Source organism: Ambystoma mexicanum, chromosome 9 (assembly GCF_040938575.1).
Source record: "Ambystoma mexicanum isolate Mex_15411 chromosome 9, UKY_AmexF1_1, whole genome shotgun sequence".
Taxonomy (NCBI): domain Eukaryota; kingdom Metazoa; phylum Chordata; class Amphibia; order Caudata; family Ambystomatidae; genus Ambystoma; species Ambystoma mexicanum.
Window position 1 is genome coordinate 552131007 of NC_090931.1, and position 9168 is coordinate 552140174.

At 46.2% G+C, this 9168-nt stretch overlaps 1 protein-coding gene across 11 annotated transcripts in view; it reads right to left on the bottom strand.

Annotated features, from left to right (window-relative positions):
- Nucleotides 1-5189, bottom strand: part of YPEL2 (yippee like 2) — a 318063-nt gene extending 312874 nt beyond the window's left edge. For 5 of the 11 annotated variants that reach the window (XM_069615135.1, XM_069615140.1, XM_069615137.1 and 2 more), the window contains exon 1: nucleotides 4628-4787. The gene's annotated coding sequence lies outside the window, so the exon portion shown is untranslated. Of the gene's footprint in view, nucleotides 1-4055; nucleotides 4208-4355; nucleotides 4463-4627; nucleotides 4788-4865 lie in introns of those variants that run through there. The other 6 variants (XM_069615144.1, XM_069615145.1, XM_069615142.1 and 3 more) reach the window with 6 other exon arrangements.
- Nucleotides 5190-9168: the final 3979 nt, after the last annotated feature.

Sequence of the window (9168 nt, forward strand, 5' to 3'; positions counted from 1 at the left end):
AGGGGCCTCAGAAGGCGGACATATCACACGCATTGGTTCGCACTGCCTGTTTTTCTTCCCCTGCAGGTGGATAACATATTTCGTGCTGCTAATGCTGTGAAACTGTGTATTCTGTATATATATTGGGTGGATAGTGTATGTGTTGGTTTAATATCGTTGTATATTGCTGCTTTTACTGTGGTTATTAGTTTCAAGGCCTTATAATAAATGTGTATCTATTTTTGATATAAACAACTGTTTGGAGTAGTTTGTAAGCGCTCTTGCTTTGTGTGCTCACTGTGGGCTTTCAGTCACCCTCACCCCTCTTGAGACCTAGTCTTGACCGCCGCGATCGCTACCTTGATTGGTCTGGCTTGTCCAGAGGTTACCCTGTTCCAAGTAATTAGGTTGGCCTTCTGAACTTCTGCGCCACCAGGACAGAGTTCAGAAATCCGTCTTAACATATAGTAATCTCTGTTCGTTCTACTTGCAGATGGTGTGTTTTTTTAAAGTGTTTATATTCTTATAGAACCTTGATTGCACATTCCCTTTATTTTGGACTGTGGTACTGCATTGCTTGTTTGGGTTACGGCTGGTTTACCTTCACACCGCTCTATAGAGCTTAGCTTTCCCCCTGGCCAGCATTACCACAAAAGGCGAAGGAGGTATATCTCTCCTTTGACCCAGTTTTACCTTTGTGATTGCACTGTATTTTGATTTGTAGAAGTGCATGGGCTGAAAGAGCATTTTACCCCTACTCATACTTGTACTCCTGCGAGTCAAAATCCAGTTTGTCACAGCTCCTGCCTAGGTCACTGTTCCACTAATGTGCATAGGTTGGTATGACATCCACGACCACCTACGTGTTGCAGAACTTGCGAACGTAGTTGCAAGCTCTAGCAAGGGGTACAGGTAAATGTAAGGTTAACAAACGTACACCTAATCGCCATGCAGACATCCATGACCTAAAAACAATACACCTGCCAGAGAACGTGCCTGCCAACTGTCTGGAACACTGACACATACAGCTATGGATTGCAGGCCACCAATAGAAAGAAGGGCGTGTAACTGTCACCACGAATTCCTCACATTCGCAGGCCGTGAGTGCACCTGCATGCGATCCTACGCGGCCGAGCCCAAACTGATCCAGAAAGGGCTTTGGGCAGCGCTGCTCAGCTGTAAATAAACAAGCCACATGGCACTTCTCTCGACGCCGGATCAGTCAGCTGCGGACCCTTTCCACCCCAGGACTCTGCCACAGGCACGCCCGTCTATGTTCGGTCTCTGCCGCCGTTACACAGTAGACTGCCGCGGCTCACTGCAGCAAGCATATCAGAGGCTCTGCCCTCTGCCACCACTGCAGCAAGCCGCCCTGTTAACGGAGGACCAAAGAGCGTACGACCTTCTCCTTCGGTCATCCCGCATCCTCCGTCATCTGATGAGCATCAGATTACCAATAACCCCACAATTCAGATGTCACTTTTGCTGCAGTACGTGCACCATGGCACAACCGTAGACCACAGTGCCAGCTGCACGCAGCACAGCCACCTGTCTCCGAGATGACTACTGATCTAAAAGGGGAGCGCGCTCTTACAAAAGATACGTGTACTTTGACAAGGACATGATTTCATAAAGTCACAACAAGAGCTGTGGTGTAGAGGCAGCAATAAAGCGAAAGGCAAAAAAGTAACAAAAATGGACAGTTGCCGACTTGACAATTGTCAGTGTTTACAGACAAGCTCGACATTAAGGGATAGAGATGCAGAAGGTGGTTCACAATTCCAGAGCAGTTAAAGTAGTACGAATGTAGAAAGTGCTTAAAATAGTTCCAAGTCTCGACGGATCGGCATATGTTCCCTCATTGAGCCACTCGATTACCCCCCGACCCCCCACCTCCCTATACAGCCCCTTGAATATATCAACTCCACCGGGCACAGGACCAAACATAACTTTCAACTGAAATTGGAGACAGACAGGGACTCTGCCCAAATGAATGGATACCGCAGGGTGCAATAGCAGCCACCAGACGACAAGTATCTCGAGTTCAGGCCCAACGCCCTCCCCCTGCCATCACACACTGACTAAACCTCATTCGCACCGATCAACATTAGACACACTGCTTCCCGCAGACAAGTCATCTGGAATTCACACACTGCACCGTGGCAGACAGACAATCTCCACTGTGCCCATGGTGATACTAGTCAGAATAATAGAATACATATTTTCAAAAAAGGTGCACGATGTGCGTTTCGTGTGCAAACATATTTTTTTAAAACGTGTACTGTAAAAAAGATTTCGTATCGATGTTAATCAAGCTTGTCAAATAATGGGTTTCAAATGATGTGGTACAGTTGGTAGCAGGTATATGCCTTGTGGATTGTAAAATATCTACTTGATCGCGTTCCTTCAGTTTACCATTTTCTGCATAATGAAGATGAGGTCATAGAAAAACACATGTAAAAACAATTACAACATGGCAGCTGTTGGTGCTCTCAACAGGCAAAACAGTGCAAAAAGAAAATGTCTAACCTATACCACACTCGCGCCCCTTTCCCCCCACAAGTCATTAACCAGAACATTATGTTGTTGGGCGGTGGGGTTTATACCGGGCACCGGTTCAGAGGCAACTACCTGAAATGCAGCAACGCGTATGCCGCCCATTATCCTTGGGGTATGCCAGGCTGCCACCTAGCAACAGCACTTAGGTAAGTCTATATTTCAAACAAACAATTGCTTCTACCTACGAAGTTCCCACTGTGAGGAAAAAGCTTACTGTGCCTGGCATGTACCTAATCTTCTGTATCCCCGTATGGTAGGCTGCCGTTATTTTACTACCCACTGCGGATGGTTACTCGATGGGTAGTTTCACTATCACCTCGAGCAGCTACTCGAAAGGCACTTTAGAAACATCTCCATTAAAACAGCAAACTTGTAAACTAGACAGTGCAGCCCCTCATACCACACCCACACAATCCATATCAATATATAGCCAACTCCATCCTACTACCATCCACATAAGTGCGTGCATGCCAGACCTAGCACCCATGCACATAGTCCCAAGCATCAATCCCAAAAGCCCTCCTCCATGGAACACTAGCCTTTGTATGATACGCGTATATAAACCCTAAACCCCAGCAACACCTACAAGCGCCTTGGCGTTCTGCTCTAGTACCTGCCCACCATAGACCCAGCCCCATTGCAGGAGCCATGCCCACAAACCCTTATGCCAAACCCAAGGACACAAACAAGAATAACAAGTCTATGCTTTGCCACAAGCCAAGCATACCCCAAAGCTAGCAACTTGCATGATCATGCACACCCATCCACCATATCCTACCACCGACCCCTCTTGCTTACCCACTTTGGCCTCATACCCCTAGATTGTAACTATAATAATTGATCTATTAAAGTGACATTTTTGCAGTCAATACCCACCCAACCTAACCCCTTACCACGACCGAAAACCAAAGACCCTTTCTCCCACCCAGTACCACCCTAGCCCATTCACATTTGCCAGCCTTGCCCTCTTATTCCCTAGAATGGAAAAACAGTAGCCTAATAAATACCCTGTCCACCACCCTGAGGGTCCATACACGACAGTCACCCAGTGTACCAAATAACTATTGCAAGCCATCCCTAGCCACAGGCCAAAAAGCTCTACAGGATCCAAGCACGAGACCAGTGCTCATTAAAACCCCAAAATTGCAATCCTAACAAATGCCCCCACAAAATATGACTGCATACCTGCTCTAGTAGTAACCATCTACATTCCCATATCCAAAGACTCATGTATCGTTTCGTCAATGCTATCTAAGATCTCTGCAGTTCTAGCCTTTGCACCCCGGACATAAGCATGCAAACCATATTACATGCAGCCCAAGCACACCCGGCTTTAATACGTCTACCACCAACGAGGAACTATACATGCCAACTCAATCCCCTGCAACTTATAACATGGTCTAATGATTCCAGCCCTATCACCTGCTCCTTCCTTAGTTACCACCCACCATGGCAATATCTTCTGGGGGGCAATGTCCCCCCACCCCGGACGATGCATAACAACCATAGCCACTCACCTTAACCCTGGCATAGCAGCTCCAGCCCCCCGACCCCCTCGGGGCACAACAGTTCCAGTCCTGGCACCGGCATTTCTGCAGCGTTAATTCATGCATGCCAGCCCTAGCAAACACCGTCCCTGCTCCCCACCCCGAGACCCTTCCTAAAAGCACGCAGCTGTAAGTAGCACCTTTCTGTTCGCCCCCACACACATTCCACATGGTCCGAGCTTGCCAGTCACCTTCCTCAGTCTGCCACAAGGCAATTTCTGCTGCGCATTTTGTTGCGATGCGATGACAGCTCCCCAACGAAATACATACCCTCTTGGAGGCACTTTCTGTAATCTTCCAAAAAAAAGATACCACGAGAGAAACGCACACTGTACCTTCCAACATACATCCTGCCACTTAACACATATCTTTAGAAGAAAAACAAACCCCTCTATAGGAACCACGTCACACCCCTCTGACCGCCCCCTTCTCGCCCCCCTTATCCCCAACACACGCCTATTACACGCAATTAATATAAACTCCACGAAGACGGTTTCTCCTTCACTGCACACTGTCGAATAGAGACTGCTGCAAATGCTTACCACGCGCAGGCTGCAGCAGCAGCGGGTCGCGCAGCCCCTACCGGTTCTGCACTGAATCACTGACGAAACTCTTCTGGGAAGCACGGGAGTCTGTCTGGCTGTCCCAAATGCAGGCCACACACTCTTTAAAGATACAGGCACCACGGCTCTGCGCCTCACATCAGCACCATGCCAAACACTATATACTTCTCGCAGCCTAACATGCTGGTCTCTGAGTGGCACCTCTACTTACGTATACCTGAACACAGCTGGGTAGCAACATTTCATCCATTGGCTCGCAGCGACCACGACCCACTTTTATCGCACTTGGATCCAATGAATGGCCTTAGAAAGGAGAGAGGGAGGAGGACAATTCTTGGATGACAGTTTGGGATGCCCCTGCGGCGGGTGGGGGTGTTTGGTTGCCGGGCGCCAGACAACAGCTGTGAGGCGGCAGGCCAATGACAGTAGGCTCCCACTGGCCAATCACACAGCGCGCGCGCAGCCAGCATGGGAGTTCTGAGGAGAAGGATGACAAGTAAACAAACATGGCTTCCTCTTAAAGGGACAGCATGGTAAAAACAAACCCGAGCGGAATATTTATAGCACACACGGTTGGCGTGACGCAAACAGCCTCATCCAGAAACACAGTGATGTCAAGACTGCGTTGCCATTACAGTTCAGTCCTTCCTACCTTGAGCGAGAAAACATTCTGGTATGGTATCGTTAGCACCATAACTGCCCTGTCTTGTGCACAAATGCAGGAATACGTAAAGAGCTATAATTATTCTTTATCACTAGTTAGTTTCCTCAATGGTGATGTTCTTGATTATACCCTTTATAATACGGATCTATGGAAGTGGCATTTTTTACCTAATTTAATGGGACACACTATGCCAAGCAAATTGGTATTTAAGGAGCAAGTCCGGTGAAGTGTAATTTATTGTGCCATTTAAGGGTCTTTTCAGTGAGGCAGCACTCCTTCTGCTGTTGGTGAAAGGACCAATATAGTGAAGTGTTGGTCAGTCTGTTTTTCTTTTAAAGTGGCCTGTCCAGTTTTATATTCACCATGAGGCTTAGATCACTGGGATGCCTCTGCCAGTGCACCTACCTGTTGCCTCCCCAACCCGCACCCTGGCACTCGCACCTAACCTTAGCACCCTCGCCCCACCCCCTTTTTTCTCTGCACTTGCACCTTCTGAATGACACAAGGCTTAGTAGGACCGTTGTCTTGTTGTTTTTCTTATTTATTCATTGTCACTTTCATGGTTTATTTGCTCCCTTGTTTCCTTCCCTTTTGCTTTGTGGCGCCTCGAAACACTGTCTTGTTGTATAAGGGCTATACAAATAACCAATAAAATAAATAAGTTAGTCATACATGCAAACCCTCCCGATTTAGGCAGGAGACTCCTGACTTTTCAGTGAAAGATATTGCTATTTTTCACATTCTCCCGCCTAAAATAATTATAGCCCCAATGCATTTCTATGGAAAAAATTACGCCTCCCAATTTCTCTGACGAAATCTCCCTCCCAGGTGCCACAGAATGTTGGCATGTATGATTACTTACTCCTTGTCCAACTCTTCCTCGTCACAGTACTTATACGTGAGGTGTCGCACCTCCCACAGGAGCACTTCTTCTATTTAGTTTTCTCTTTTCCCTTATGACCTGCCCCTCTCTTGGGGTTATGACTTCCCAAAACCGGCAGACCTCAGTTATGCATAACCAAGTCATTGATCCATTCAGCCATGGAGAGGCAGGACACAGGAAGAGGACAAGGAAGAGTTGGTCTAGAAGTAATGAAGATTTAATCCCCACATTACTTCCACATCCATCTTCCGTATCCCAGTATTGAATCTTGAAGTTTACCAACTGCATGTGCTGAATGAGAGTAAGGAACACACAAACCACTAAGTCATGCGTACCAGCACGCACCATTATATTAACTGCAAAAATAGGACTACTCACGATTCACAGGGTACCAATCCCCCTGTACCTCTGCAGCGAGGGTACCTTCTCCCACTCTGTGAAGATTCAGGCAGTAGTGGCATACACAAGTGTTAGGGTTGACCCAAGTGGTCGCCCCTGCGCATATCATAAATAAAAAAATTCTGAGCCTCTGGCCAGGAGGCAGCCATTCCCCTTGTGAATCTGCCCTCGACGTCCAGCGGGATTGAGTACCAGCTGACTGATAGGCCAAGGTTGTAGTTTCCCTCACCCATCTAATAATGGCAGGAACCAAGGCCCTGAACCCTGCAAAGGTGATGACAAAGAGACTATCAGATTTTCTGGAGGACGACCTGGAACATTCCAAATAAATCAACACTGCCATTCTAACATCAAGATGGCTCCAGCCCACTTCCTCCTGATAGGCAGGATTTTATTTATTTATAGAGCATTTATAAGGTCTACTGTATATCAAAACATGTTTCTAGGCGCCAGCTGGGAGAACCACTTCCTCTGACATGTGGAAGTTTGAAACAACTTTGGGGATGAAAGCTGGGTTGCATCGAAGAAATAAGGCTTCCTCCTAAATGATTAAATATGGGGGTCTACTAGTTAGGGGGTGCATATTTCCGCTAACCTCCTGGCCAAAGTGATTGCCACTAAAAAGGCTGTCTTGATTGAAAGAAACTACAAGGGAAATTCATCCAGTGGCTCAAAGGGAGCCGATTGAATGGTCCTTAGAACAAGAGGGAGATAATACAGGGGTAACCACGAAGCTGCTACAAGTCTGGACAGGGAAAAACTTTCCAGTACGCTGGACACCAAAGAGAAATCAGCCAGACCCATAATAGCAGCCCACTAGGTCCTTAATGTGGAAACAGCTAACCTAAGATCAAATCCTTCCTTCAGGAACGGGAGAATACTCAGTGTAAGACAGTGGGTTGAGAGTAAACTATTTGTTATGGACCAAGCCTGAAATGCTCCCCAGCGTCTAGAATTTGACTTAAAAGTAGACTTATCCCTCTGGATCGATTTTGCTAAGCTTTAGGATAGCCCCTCACTCTGGAGTCTCTCCTGCAAAATTTTCATACCCCGTGGGACTGGACTGACCCCTGAGCTAGAGGTTTTAGGACCGGAAATCTCAGAAGGAGAAACACTGGTTGGGGAGGAGGGGAACCCAACTCTTGTGTGGCCAAAATGTGGCTACCAAAGACTACTTTCTCTGTCTTTCCCAATCTTCATCAATACCCTCGGAATCAGGGGAGAGGACGGAATGCGTATAGGGGGCCCTTCAGCCAAGGAATAGCGATCGCATTGCCATCGCATTTGTCGCCCAAGCTTCCTAAATACAGTGGGATAAATTGCCAGTGTGTGTGAAAGCCCTGGTTTTTAAATGAAGTAATAAAATGACGCAGGTAATTCCAACCCTGAAAGGGTAAGCTGGTGATTCCCCTTTCATAAGCTCCATGCCAAAAGCATAGTGTACCTATGCCCTGCTGCATCAGTATCCTGACCTGCAGCACCTACTCTACTAGTAGCAAGGAACAGACTCCGGGCCACAGGTGCTCTCTTGACTGCTGCAGTGGCCACCACGTTTCTTCAGCACAGGAGCTGTATTTAAAATATGCAAATCTGTTCCAAAATATGGTGATTATGGGTAGCCCATGTTGGTGGCAGTGAGAGTTCTAAGCACTAAAATTCAAACAAATTAGAACATCTGAGACAGAGTTTCAAGATTGCAAGGTAAAATTATATACACATATCATACACTCGAGCGGACTTCAGGTTTATCCACGACCAGTATTTCAATGGAGAGTGGAGAAGTGAATGCCTGAGTGGTCCACCGTGTCACTTTTTATGCAAAACAGAGCCTGCATCAAAATAGGTAATTTGTTATTCATTTGCAAAAGATTATAACACAAATATATTTAAACTACATACACAATAATTCACTTAAACCCAAGAGGGCAGGATAATATTGCATATTCAACAGATGTTATTGCTATGTTAAGAATCTCTACTTTGCTTATGGCTTAATCACCTGCTTTATCCCCCAGTTCATGGATGGTGAATTGTGTTTGAGTTCCTTAAACACAGAACCCGCCTGCCCTTCGTTCCAACAATGGTCATCCTCTTTGCACAACCTTTAAAAGATACCTTTTGTGCCTTTAACAAAAATGGAAGTGCTGAATACTATGACTCAGTGTGTAACTAACCTCTGCTTAGTGCAGTCAGTCTTAATATAGCATTTAGCTAAGGGAATGAAACCATATTGAAACAGCTTCTCTTACTTCTCTGAATGGGAGGACCTTCCTTTAATGTTATTTAACCTAAGTTTATCAGTGAAGGCCAGGTGGCTAAAACATGCACTCTACACAAGCCCAGTCTTTTCTTGTAACAACTGACAGAAAAGGCCACAAACACATTTCCATTTTGATTTACTCTGTGAGACTGACAAATGTGATCTCTTTTTGAACACTACTAATAGAACAGCGTTTTAATCGCAAAAAGGGATTAGCTTAGGGCGAAGAAAATGCCTATTATTATTATATTCTAACAATGTCATGCATGGCAGGCAAATTACCTCTGGACCTGTAACACTGTCTTTACACAGAA